Source organism: Eretmochelys imbricata, chromosome 11, assembly GCF_965152235.1.
Source record: "Eretmochelys imbricata isolate rEreImb1 chromosome 11, rEreImb1.hap1, whole genome shotgun sequence".
NCBI classification, from domain to species: Eukaryota; Metazoa; Chordata; order Testudines; family Cheloniidae; genus Eretmochelys; species Eretmochelys imbricata.
Window position 1 is genome coordinate 14084132 of NC_135582.1, and position 14565 is coordinate 14098696.

The following is a 14565-nucleotide window of genomic DNA, read 5'->3' on the forward strand; positions in this document are numbered from 1 at the left end:
AGCCTTTGTGAATATTTTAATGGTGACACATATGTACTATCTAACTTCTTCTTCAAAACAGTTTGGGGGTGTGTATGTCTATATAGATTCACTCCCCTAATAATTTCTGAAAGATTAGAAAATACAAACAGTATTAATATTTAAGAAATACTGTTGTTTATTTCAGCTTTGTGACAAAGGATGAGCATCAGATAGCAGTTTGTTCTCTTTGCAATGTCCTGCTCTCCAGTTGTGGTTGAACGTGATTTCTTGATGCATGTTTTTTACTTTGTGTAAAAAACAACAATAGCAAACAACAAAGGTGTAAAAAAAGAAAATGCAAGCCTCTTTCTGCTTCATGGATTACTCTTCAGTGGTTATTTAATTTCCACTTTTAAGAAACTCCCATTGTGATAAAGATGCTGTTGTCCGATCTCTCAAGCTCACTGTCATCTTAAACTTCTGGCTCTTTCTTCCTACTTTCCTCCTTCCCATGCTGTGTACAAAAAAGCTTGTCTACACAGGAAAGCTTTGCCAGTTAAAATGGTACCGTTATAGTTAAAACAATGTGAAATCCCATGAGGATGCTCTTATTTTCGTATAAAAGCGGCTTTTTGTGGTTTAACTTAAATGCTTCCCAAGCAACATAAGCTAAACTGAAAAAGGCACTCTTACACCAGAATAAGAGTGTCCACACAGGGGGTTATACACCACTATAGCTAAATTAGTTTAAGTTCACACCTTAGTTTATACTGTCCCATGTGGACAAACCCTTAGTATAGAAGAAAGGTTAGGGTTGTGTTGTCTGTGTACTGCACCATTAAATGCCAAGAGTTTCCCAGTCTGTCCACTGTGGGGCAGTGCTGTGAGTAAATTCAAGTTGACTGCTACAAAGTGAATTGCACATTTCGTTCATTATCTCGCCAATGGAGATTTATGGGCAGATTCTTTCTTACTCTCCTTAATCGCAAATCAAAATAATTCAAGTGATTTCTTTATTTTATTTTTCTTTTGGAATGGTTCAGAATGCACCAAATGGAAAGTTAATAAATTCATAGATTAAGACCAGATTATGATAATCTAGTCTGACCTCCTTTTATTGAGTTGTGCGATTAACTGGATTTGTCAGTTCACTGCTGTCTTGACAAAATAAATTTTGGAAAATTCATGCTGGGCCAACCCAAATGGCAAAGTTTTCAGACTGAAACGTGGAATAAACATTTTGTTTTGGGTTGAATGAACCATTTTATTCAACCCAAACCCAAACTTTTCATTCAGTTTTGGAATTGGTTTTAATGGTGAAAAATAAAAGTGATGTCAATTTTGGAAGAAGAAGAAGAAGTCATTTCAAATTGAAAAGTCAAAATGTTGTTTCCAAAACATCAAAACGAAACATTTTGATTTTTTCTGAAATTCCACCCCCCCCCAACAAAAACAATTTGGTGAATTCCACATGAATTCACCAAAATGTTGCGGTCACCCAAGAGCTGCCTTTTTCAGCCAAAACAGCTGGGTGAGGGAGGGTCTCTTGTCATCCTGCTCTACGCTGGCTACCCCTGGAGCCTACTGCAGCCTCCTGCCCCTTGCCCACTATGCAAGCTAAACACTGTGCGAGGCTGTCAATGTACCATTACATTTTTCAGGAGCAGAGCAGAGATAATCCCCTCAAATTCACTTAGCAGAAATGTGTTTGCTCCATGGTGCTGCTTTTCTCCTTGGTTATGGCTGTGTGCTACAAAGGACCAGATTCCCCAGGCCCTCCCACTTCTTCTCTGCGGGTACAAGCACCCAGGATACATGGAGTTTGTCACAGGTTAAAAGGAGAGAGTCTTTGAGGAGATGTCTTGTAAAAATATAAGCAGCTCAGCCTTGACTGCGAGCTTGTTGGGGAAAAGAATCGTGGCTCAAATTCTGCCCTTAGTTACACCTGGGTAAGCCCACTGAAGTGAACGGGGCAGCTTGGGAACAAGGGAGGCAGGGTTTGACTCCTTTTTACGTGCTTGCAAATCACTGTGTGCATTTACAGCACTGAGTACTAACCCCATTGTCCGGGGAGCCTGCACAGGACTTACTTAAGCTCCGGGGGCCTGATTCTCAGTTACTCCATTCCTGTGCTTGGGGAACGATCCAGGGGGTGTGTGGGCAGGGGGGGAACAGATGCTTTAACTCGCTGCCCTGCCTTTTAAAGGCTATTCAAGTGCAATTTAGAGTGGCCTCTAGCTTTCCATCAGCTGTGGGAAGCAGAGAATAGCTATAGTGCAGTGCACTCCAGCCAGGCCTGCTATACCAGGGGCGGACAGAACCTTTACACCAGCTCCATGTCCGTCGGCGAGGCTCACTGAACAGGGTGTATTCCGAGGGGGCTAATTCTAGCCCCTTTGTGCTGCCAGCTTGGTGTGAATGGGCCTCCGCCCCAGAATTGGAGTCAATAAGCCTTGAGGAGGGCCATGAGGGAGTCTCATCTATTTTCACAGCTAGCACTGAGCTAAGAACTCTTCCTCTGGAGAGATCTTTGCCAGTTATGTTGGGCTACACGAAACAGAGCAACCTCACAATCAATGTTCCCTCTAATTTTTGACAGGCCGTGTGCGCAAAAAATTTCTTCTGTGCGAATTGTTGTGCTTCTGTGCAACTTTTTGTGCGCGCGGAGTTTCATCGTGAGTGCGGGGTTTAGGATCTGTGGGCGCACACACGTACACAGCTTAGAGGGAACGGTGCTAACAATAGACACCGTTGCATCCTGGCCTCGGAGTTGCAAAGGCAATATATTGGGTGTCCATTTACCGGCGAGTATTTATAATGAAATAAGAAGTTTTAAAAACAAAGCCACAGGGGTAAGACCCAGTGACACAGTTTGTCACATAACTGTGTGATAAAGAAGTACAACTGTGAGGTGCAGCAGCACAAGAAGTGGCAATATGAAAACACAGCCACTGAATTGTTATCAGCTGCTCTGTTTCAATTAATCTACCCCAGTTTCAATATCCACAAAAGCAGAGTGACAATCCTGCTGACACTTTCAAAACAATTAGCACTGCAGCATGAGGGAGAAACCAAAAGCCAGAAGAACTCAACATGTTATGTGATGCATGCCCATGGTATAACTAGTCTGGCTGCAGGATCTTTTCCCAGACTGATGATTGGAGGAAGAGTTTACATTAATTCAACATGTCAGCTTTTCTACAAGCCATCTTTCAGATCAGAAACCCCAGCTGTCCGTGCTCCTTCTGGATCAAGAGTGCTAGGCTGATTAAGCTGCTTATCAAGATGTGAGGGGACTGTTATTAGTAGAGTAAGGCAAAGAAACAATGGCTAATGCCTGTAATTCGCACAAGAATGTCGTGGCCCATCCTGTGGCAGATGATTCAGTCAGAGCGCAGGCTAATTTGTATGTTTGTCACACACACAATGTGCATACACATTTTGAATACAGTATCTCTACAAATGCGATGATGCAGCACGGTTATTTCTTCTCCACAAAACTAGAATTCGGTCAAATGTTTCTAGTACCTTAAGCTATGAAGCTGAGATGTCAAACTATTGATGAAACGGAGGCACTGGGCCCTGTTGGTTGTACGCTGCATGAGAACCAGGGTGTTGCCAACTCGGGTGATTCTACCAAGCGTCTCGTGCTAGTCGATGTTTTTCTGAAAGCTTCAGGCCCTGAGCTTGTGCAATTTTCAGCTTTCATTTTTTATAAAAGAAAAGTACCTTTTTAGCTCTCTCGGCGCTGGAGAAAAGGCTGGAAAGCTCAGGCTTTTTAAGTCGAGCTGATGAATTCTGGAGAGCTGACTCATGATATCTGAACTCTTGGCGTTGGCAATACCGCACACATAGCCCTTCCTTTCCTCTCAGAATTTCTTCCTGTGTCAAGGATCGTTTCTACTGGAGGGGAGCCAGACTCTCGGGAGGGATATACGGTTGTGTGACAAGAGACCCTCCCTCACCCAGCCAGCGCAATAACTCCGATAAGGTGGAGGAACGAGACTGACATTGTCTCATTGCAACACGCACTCAGCAGAACATTCAGGGAAGGATTTTCATAGGTGCTCAGTAGTGACTTGACTCTGCCCCCGCAGAAATCAACGGTAACCCGCCTACTGGATTCAATGGGAGCAGAGGTAAGCTAACACTGAGCGTCTTTGAAAATCCCAGCCTCCTTCTTTGTACGATATAAAAATCTTAATGCAACACGGGAGTCCAGAGGAAAGAGACCTGACGGGTCTGAGTTTCTGGAGCCAATGTCTACTCTCGGGTATGCCAGTGTAAATCTAGAGTAACGCCACTGATTTCAGAGGAGGTTCTCCGCCAGTGTAACTCAGAACCGAATTTGTCACCTGGTTTTCCATCTGACAATTTATACCTGCTCGCAGGCTGTTCTAATACAAAGACAGATGGTGAGATTCTCTAGCCTGACCACAGAGGGGCTGGATTCAGGGTGTAAATGGCTAGTGAGAAATCCCCTTGGAAAGGGGAACACTGCTGGTGCAAACCAAGCAGAGGCAGCCCCTATGCCAGCCATCCCCACCATAACAGCACATGGGGTGCTTTGGAGGAGCGTGGCTCTGCTACACTGATCCTCCAGAGGCATAAGGTCCTTTAGGGACCTTCGGCAAGTGACATAAGAGAGAGCAGCCCCTAGTACTCCTTTTCTACCTGACATTGAGGCCAGGCTGGCATATAATTAGGAAGCTGTAATTGGCTCACTGATACCCCCTCTCCACTGGACCCAGTTTGGCACTCCACTGCAGGAGAGAGTAGGGCATACAGTCCATAAAATGGCTAACGGGCTTGCTATACCAATTGATTCTACGCTCATTGAGAGCAGTGGGTATTCGGTCACTGAGTCCAGAGGATGCAGGATCAGGCCCAAATATGCTAATTATTAAATAGTTTGGAGTACCAGAACTTTGCTAGGCCCTTCACTGACATATCTTTCCTATTTAGAGGGCTAGCACTTGACCAGCAAGTAACCCGGAAAGTCTCTTTAGTGGAGAGTTGTCATTTTTGTTTGAAATAGACAACTGGAGGAAAGATGCGGGAGATAAGAGAGAGAATGTAAAAAATATGAGGTCAAGATCATGACCATGATACTGTGTGTAAGGACACCGGGTCAGAAGCTGAGTGATAAATACTGTGGACCAGAGCATTGGCTGATGATTCGTGAGGCGACTTCTTCTATGTATAAGCTTGCCGTTTGCTTTTATTTGAGTCCTTTCAGTTGGAAGAGTAAATGCATTAATATGGAAATCAAAAGCAGTGTGGCTGAGGTCAACCCTTCCAGTACAAAATGATTCCCAGTACAGTACTGTTTAGGCATCCGGTCCTTATATAGCTCCCTGTAACTTTCTCAGTTTAATAGGGGACACACACACTAACACATTACATTTCCAGATCAATTTTAAAAGTACCCTCTTAAATATTGAATTATTCCTGATCTCTATTGTCACTTCGAGTTGATTAGTTTAAGGATTGTGCTCTGTTTGTTTAGTAACCTCTTGACACTAAACAAACAACCTTGGAAAGGGAGTAATTTGCACAACAGAAAGAAAACAAATAACCGACAAGGACAACTTCTGCAAAATAGAAAGACTGATTACATTAAAATGGCAAAATAATTCCAGACATTAAAAGAAAGCATATAGATATTGGCTTATCTACATTCAAGTGAGATTTAAAAACACAGCAAAGTTGAAGTTTTCATTAGCAATACAGCAATATCTCTTAATTAGAATTCCTGAAGCATATTAAATGATATTTAGTTTCTAATTCAATGCATCATTTTCTCTTAAATAATTGATCAAGGTGCAGAGATTGTGTTTGTGTAGTTGAAGAAAGTGATTAGACTGGAGAACATTCCTTAGGAAAGTTGCATCAATAACTCAGACGTTATGTCAGCGTGGCTCAGTCGGCAGCACTTACATACGTGGGTAACAGGGTAGCGGGTTCTAGCCATCAACATGAACCGGGATTGACACGGAAGTGTAACACAAGGCAAAAAGAACACTGCCTTAAGCAACAAGCAGCTCAAACACAGTGAATTATTATGGCACTGTACAAACACATAGTAAGAGACAGCCCCTTGCCAGAAGAGCTTATGGTTTCAATCAATAAATACAGGCAAAGGGTAAGAGGAAGGAATTATTATTATCCCCATTGTAGAGATGAGGAACAGAAAGATGAAGAGCCCAGCAGAAAGACTCCAATGGACATTGGATCAGGCCTTGACTTGTCCAAGGTCACACAAGAACCAGGAATCGAAGGAAAGTTTTACAGGTGGCAGGGCAGTAGCCTTAGCCCCAAGACTATCTTTCCTCCCTAAAGTGAAGAACTAATTTATTCGGTTTGTCATCTGCAAGAGCTGAGTAAATTGTTGTTGCCTTTCTCTGTTGCTTTAATGCACAAAAATTTCAAATACTACAAATCCATATTATGTTAACACATGCATTCAGACATAGATACTTACATATAATAAAACCCAGGCATAAACACTTGCTGTAAAGTATTGCTTGGTTCTGCTTGAGTGATGGAGGTTTTAATTTAACTTTCCCTTCTGGAATTTTAGTCAAACGTCAAACACAGAGTCGGTGAAATCCTGGCTGGCCCGACGACAATGGCAAAACCACAACTGACTTCAATGGGACCAGGATTTCACTCACGCGCCTCAGATATTTAGACTGTGATTTTCCCTTGGGCCACTTGAAAAGCTCAGCCTTAGCCTGGCAAAAATTTACTCTGAGTTGCTTGAGCGTCACATAAATCTTCACCATTTCATTTAGTGTTAGGAGATAATGGGTTTAACTGAATGGTACAATACAAAGCATAAGCCTAGCCACTTAACTACCAAGAGTTTTGGTAGACGTTCTTGACTTGGTGCCTTGTCATAACAGTCAATATATCTTTATCTAGGCAGGTTTCAGAGTAACAGCCGTGTTAGTCTGTATTCGCAAAAAGAAAAGGAGTACTTGTGGCACCTTAGAGACTAACCAATTTATTTGAGCATGAGCTTTCGTGAGCTACAGCTCACTTCATCAGATACATACCGTGGAAACTGCAGCAGACTTTATATATACACAGAGAATATGAAACAATACCTCCTCCCACCCCACTGACGAGCTATTACCAGCAGGAGAGTGAGTCTGTGTGTGTATGGGGGTGGGTTTTTGGAGGGGGGTGAGGGAGTGAGAGAACCTGGATTTGTGCAGGAAATGGCCTAACTTCATTATCATGCACATTGTGTAAAGAGTTGTCACTTTGGATGGGCTATCACCAGCAGGAGAGTGAATTTGTGTGGGGGGGTGGAGGGTGAGAAAACCTGGATTTGTGCTGGAAATGGCCTAACCTGACGATTACTTTAGATAAGCTATTACCAGCAGGACAGTGGGGTGGGAGGAGGTATTGTTTCATATTCTCTGTGTATATATAAAGTCTGCTGCAGTTTCCACGGTATGTATCCGATGAAGTGAGCTGTAGCTCACGAAAGCTCATGCTCAAATAAATTGGTTAGTCTCTAAGGTGCCACAAGTCCTCCTTTTCTTTTATCTAGGCAGTTATAACACAGCCATCGTCATAATACCTAAACTCCTATATGTATATACACTATATTTTATTTCTATCTGTATACACATACATACACACACCAGTTGCTGGGGAACTCCGCACCAAGAGTCGGCTCTTGTACTGCTGAGGGCAATGATAGTTCTGTTATTGACTTCACTGAAAGCAGAACCAAGTCCCAGAAGCACAGTACTCTACCACCTCAGCCAAAGGAGAAACTCCTTCAGCTGGCAGTAGTAGTGGACTCTTTTTCTCTTTGTCCACCTGACGGAAACACAACATACTTAGCCAGCAGATTTCCATAGGTACCTCAAAGCCAGGATTTATCGCTGGCTTGAGTCCTCTCCCCGTCTTGTGCCCCTACTTAAAATCTAGGACGAATCTAACCCTCACTGAGCCACACAATGCTCCCGCAAGGCAAGCATTATTTTGCTGATTTAAAAGATGCCCAGAGAGGTTAATTTGCCCAGTCACCCAGCAAGTCTGTGTCAGAAACATTACTAGGAGTCCTGATTCTACTGCAGTAGAACCTCAGAGTTATGCACAGATCAGTCAACCACAATCCTCATTTGGAACCAGAAGTATGTAATCAGGCAGCAGCAGCAGAGACAAAAAACAAACAAAAACAAACACACGCACACACAAACAAAATCCAATACAATACTGTGCTGTATTTGTTTAAACATAAACTACTAAAAAAATAAAGGGAAAGTTAAAAATGATATTTGACAAAGTAAGGAAATGGTTTCTGTGCTTGTTTCTTTTCAATTAAGATGGTTAAAAGCAGCAGTTTTCTTCTGCATGGTAAAGTTTCAAAGCTGTTTTAAGTCAATGTTCAGTTGTAAACTTCTGAAACAACAACCATAACTTTTTGTTCAGAGTTACAAACATTTCAGAGTTACGAACAACCTCCATTCCCGAGATGTTCGTAGCTCTGAGGCTCTCCTGTATTTGGTTCTAACAAGAGTCTGCCTGTCTTAATGTATATGAGTAATTATTTGTTATTCTTTATTGGTGAAAGCAAGGAATAATGCTGCTACTGGAGCCTGATAGTCAGAAATTTAATTAGGAGACTTTTTTGCCTTTCTTTAAAAAAGAAAACAAATGGCTGAGCCGTGGTCTAAATGCAATCCCAGGAGACCCGGTAGTAATCATCACTATGGGTATGGGAACCTGGGGGCATCACTGAGCAGTGTTAAGACTCCAGCTCCACAGCTGATTGATTGGTCTAGGAAGCTCCTTTAATCTGTTATCACTTATCTTCAGGACTAATCAAGTGGGATGAAAAAAAAAATAAAGTACATTGTTAGGGGTAGGCTGGTCGCTGACAAACAGCTACTTACCTAAAGAAAGACCATCATGGCAAGAACGGGTTGTAATGAAGAAAGTTAATTCTACTGGAAGCGAGGCGGGAGTCCGACACCACACCACAACACCATGCGGTAACAGGGGCCGGGGTGATGGTGGGAAGTGGGTCCAGCAAGCAATCTCCATTTCCAAAGACGCTCAGCACACACCGCTGAGGCCAGAAGAACGCAGCCTGTTGGGTGCTCTGACTGTCACAGTAAGAGCTGCTGGATCCTGCAGGCTTTTGAAAATCAGTCTCCAGGGTTCTTATTTAGGGGGCCTAAATGTGAGCTGAGCACATCTGAAAGTCTGGCCCCAGTTCTGGGTATTGATCCCTTGAAAAACTGGCCCTGAGCTCTTCTGAATATCTGACTCCATGGGTGAGCATGACACCGAGCACAATATGGCCTGATTCCCGGCTGGAGCCCTTACGTTCTACTAATAAACGAAGACAGTCAGCAGTGTGAGTCATGATTCCCTCCCACGTTCCTAGCATGGCCATTGACGACTGTTTTTGCACTAGATGTCCTATCAGAGGTCTTGCCATCTGTATTTTCCATTATCCCATTTCAAGCTGCATGGAGCAGAGACAGCCAGGGAAAGAAAGAGATTGCTGACTCAGCGCTTAATTAGCACTCTGGTTCTTGCAAACACTTTCTTTCTGGCTAGGAAAAAGTTGCTCTGCACACACTTGCAGAAAGTCTCCTTGTCAGAGGCAGCCATGGACTTCAGTCCCTGCCTGCTTAAGAGTACTCACTAGAAGGCTGATTCTGGTTGGTTTCTTGATTCTGTGGTTGTTTTCTTTAAGAGGCTCTTTCAGATCTGGGTCTCAGTTGCAGTGTTGTAAATCCAGAGTAATTCCCCTGACTCAGTGCAGTTACTGTGGATTTACATCAGTGTCAGTGACATCAGGATTTGGGATCTCATGGCTGCTGTTTGGAGACGCCGCCTCTCATTTGGAGAGTTCTGATGCCACCAGCAGGGGGCAGACCTGATTTTTCACATAGCTCAGTTTGTGTGTCATCTAGTGTTCACAAACCATAACTATGTGATCCAAAGTTCAGGAATATATCGAGAGGATCCTTCCTACCCCTAGGGTGACCAGACAGCAAATGTGAAAAATCAGGATAGGAGGTGGTGGTGGGGGGGGGTAATAGGAGCCTATATAAGAAAAAGTCCCAAAAATTGGGACTGTCCGTATAAAATTGGGACATCTGGTCACCTACCCCTGAACTGTTTGAATGAGTCTGTCGGGGGGGAAATCACCATGGGAAATATTCAATCCTTTCCATAAGAGCCAGGCTGCCCCCTTCTGCAGCACCTAATCTCAAACCCCATTGATCCTAGGGGATCTGCTGGAGGCCAGAGACCAGCTGGGTCTTTGCACTATCTCTCTGCCCCTGCTTACTAGCAGCTTGATGGGGCTTCATAACCAGGGACTCCCTTTGAACACCATTCCCTCCTTGCAGTATGAGGACATTGGAAAGATAATAGCGCTCTAGGCTGTATTGCTTGCTCGGGGAATCTTTGCTGGGGCAGCGAAGGGCCAATGTGTGTTCGCTCAGCCTCCTCCTGTGGGACCCCTCCCCTCCAGCTTCCAGCCTCACAAAGCATCCTCTGTGGGACCTTACAAAGCAGAGGACACCACAACAGAGGCAGCTGACTCCTTGATCTGGAGTGGAGGAGAGATCCTGGGCGGTGGGGACTTATCTGCATGCAGTTTCTAAGGGCAGGACCTGGCTTTGTGCTACTTTCTAGGAAAAATGTGTGCCGTTTCTTTGGTGCACTTCGCGTTACAGTAGAGAGGGGGCTTTCCAATGCATCGCTTGATTTACAAGGGACTTGATGCCGGATAACAGATCCAAGGCCATTTCCAAGCTATTGAGAAGACAAAATTAAATTCTCTGTCTAAGACACACCAGAATTCCCTTCTCTCCTTCATGCTGCTGGCAAAGCTTGCTCACTAATTAGTGGAAATCCCACTGGTCTGCTGCTTGGAGTGGACAGTAGAACATTTTGCATATTGTGGACAATGTCTCTAAACAACAAACTACACGAAGAAGGAAGGTTGGCAGAAAGCAACTGAAGTGGAGAATCCAACCCTACCCAAACCCCTTTGGTTCTGCAGTCTCTGTCACTAGCAGCGTTTTAGCTCTTTTCATTTTAGGTGGCTCTTGCTGGGAGCGCCGTTGGATATGATTATTGATTCATTATGCGCAGGAAAATCAAGCCTGTTGCCAATGTCACACATTCAGAAGTCATCAGTCAGGTTGCTGAAAAAAGTTGTGAAAGTGGCTTAAAAAAAATCATGAAATTTTAAAAAAGGAGAAGTGTTGGGTTCTTTTTGTTTGCCTTCTTGGTTAGGAGAGCCTTGGTTAGGAGAGCCACATTTTCAAGCTATCTTTGCACTGCGGAGGGCTAAATGAAAAAAAAAAAAAGAGAAAGCTGAGATTCTCACACATTCACTTGACACCAGGAGCTGAGGCTTGATTAAAACACCAAGTAGTGTGAGACTGGCAGAAAAAATAATCACGAGTACTAATGACCAGCTCCTCAAAGATATTTAGGTTTCAATGGGAGTTGGGTGCCTAAATACCTTTGAGGATCTGGGCCTGAGACACTCACCTTGCCTTCACTTTCCCACTTTGGTCCCCATAATTGGACTGACTAGCTCAGCCATCATGCATGCAACATTTCTGCATGCCTATCTTACAGACCTGATCTAAAGGCTATTGAAACTAACGGAAGTCTTTCAACTGACTTCAGTGGTCAGATCAGGGTCACAATGACATCCCAATCTCCTTCCACACGCTCGGCACTGTTCACCCCAATGGGTCTTGAGCACCCCAATTCCATGTGAACGTGTGTTACCTCCCATTCACCTCTTTGATAATCCTGCACCAGCCTTATTGAGGCATCTAAACTTGCTGACTTGACTCCCATTTGAAATACTCCATGTAAACAGTTGTGTTTAGTGGGGAAATCTATATAGATAGGACATCTCCATAATGAACAGCAAAGGCTGCTGCTTAATCATGATAACATTGGCAAAAAGTCTGCTGCCTTGTGACAGATGTGGCCTGTGGCAAGCCATTGAGTGGTGTTTAATCAGATGCTTAATCTGGTGTCTAATCATATTACTGTAGCACCTAGGAGCTCTTAGTCAAGGCCAGGGCTCCATTGTGCTAGGTGCTGTATACTCACAGAACAAAAAAGATTTTTCCTGCCTCAGAGAGTTTATAATCTAAGTAAATAGATGTGAAGCTCTCATTTTTGATCCCCTAATATAGAAGCTGCCAATATATTTTATCATGTGCAGTAGACGAAGCCTCAAAATAAAGGTTAGACGAGAAATAAAGATGAAATGCAGTGGATCTCACCTTTATTCTTGTACTTTTACTCAGTAAGATAATTTATATTAAATCTTTTCAGACTTTTTTTTTAAATAGCCTCTTAATTGGGACAGTCAATTAACTGGGCTGATGGGCCATCTGCCAGGGTGCCCCAATTAAAAAGAAATGACTGTCCTGGCTAGACAAATGGTAAATGTGTGAGCAAAGCAATGAAAATCCAGGAGCTAAAGAGATGAGCCACACATAGGGAGAAGCCAAATGAATTGCATGGGGGCCACCAAGGTACTTGATGGTGATGAGAAAAAGAGGGTAGTCTCAAAGCATGAGCTAGCGTAAGTTCCACAGCTAAAGATTAAAATATAACCCAAAGCAAAGCCTCTGTAAAATGAACACCGGCTTGTAATATTTCTACACACAAGCAGAAGAGATTTTGGAAGGATTTTCCACAGCTGACTGCAGAGATCAACTGCGTATTTGTATTTCAGTAATGTTGAAAGGTTTTGCTGTGAGTGGAGCCCCATTGTGTTAGGCACTATACACACACATAATATGAGAAAGTCTCTGCCCTGATGACCATACAGTCTTAATAGACAAGCCAGACAGAGGACATGTATGGCCCTCTTCCTACAAATGGGGAACAGAAGCACAGCGAGATAAGTGACTTGCCCATGATCACACAGGAAGGCTGAAGCAGGGCCAGGCACTGAATCCAGATCACCTGAGTCCAAGTGCATGAACCACTAGGCCGTACTTCCTTTCTCGTGCTGCTCTACAACAGGTTTCATGTCCTTTCTTTCACCTGCACCAGCAAGAGGGGATTATGGGCCTGCACCTGTATTATGCTGCATGCCCGGATTAGCCATAGAGTTCAATGGGAGTTGAAGGTTCTCAGCACTTGGCAGTGTGAGGTCGTTAGTCACGCTAAACTCTCTGTTATGGAGGAGTGAACCAATTCATGCATAACCACCACACCTGGAACTAATTATTGCTTTGTAAAGCATGAAAAAATTGAATTGACATTTTTCTTGGACACTTTTCTGTGCTGTGAGGTTTTATCGAGAACTGGAAAGATGTGAAAGCCCTTTCTAGTAAGCCTTCCAGCTCCGTGTGTTGAGGAAGTTTGAGTTGGTTCAAAACCACTCAGATTTTGGGGTGTTTAACTGAACATTGACTCTGAGACCTCTGGGAACAATGTAGGAGGTGGTTTCGTACAGAGACAAGCTGTATGAACGTGATACCTGAATGCTCAATATCTCCTTGTAAAACACCTGCTATAGTCAGTTCATTTCCTAGATGGAATCTTGAACAGTAATGTGAAAACTAATCAGGTAAACATTTCTGCACATGCTTAACTTTACACACCTGAATAGCTCTGTGATGTTGGATGGCCAGGTGCCAGCACATGCCAAGGTCCCCATGTCCCAGATGGACACAGACAGATACATAGTTGGACTCCGTCTGGCTCATCTGTGGGTTAATATTGATAGAACAGGTATTAGCATTATAAGCAAGGGTCTAGTGTTTGGACTCTATCAAATGCTTGTCAGTTGCTGCCTGCATTAATCATACTTAATCTACTATAAGGTGGGTAGAAAGTTGGCTAGATTGTTGGGCTCAACGGGTAGTGATCAATGGCTCCATGTCTAGTTGGCAGCCGGTGTCAAGTGGAGTGCCCCAGGGGTCGGTCCTGGGGCCGGTTTTGTTCAATATCTTCATAAATGATCTGGAGGATGGTGTGGATTGCACTCTCAGCAAATTTGCTGATGATACTAAACTGAGAGGAGTGGTAGATACACTGGAGGGCAGGGATAGGATACAGAGGGACCTAGACAAATTGGAGGATTGGGCCAAAAGAAATCTGATGAGGTTCAATAACGATAAGTACAGGGTCCTGCACTTAGGACAGAAGAACCCAATGCACAGCTACAGACTAGGGACCGAATGGCTAGGCAGCAGTTCTGCGGAAAAGGACCTAGGAGTGACAGTGGATGAGAAGCTGGATATGAGTCAGCAGTGTGCCCTTGTTGCCAAGAAGGCCAACGGCATTTTGGGATGTATAAGTAGGGGCATTGCGAGCAGATCGAGGGACGTAATCGTCCCCCTCTATTCGACATTGGTGAGGCCTCATCTGGAGTACTGTGTCCAGTTTTGGGCCCCACACTACAAGAAGGATGTGGATAAATTGGAGAGAGTCCAGCGAAAGGCAACAAAAATTATTAGGGGTCTGGAACACATGACTTATGAGGAGAGGCTGAGGGAACTGGGATTGTTTAGTCTGCAGAAGAGAAGAATGAGGGGGGATTTGATAGCTGCTTTCAACTACCTGAGA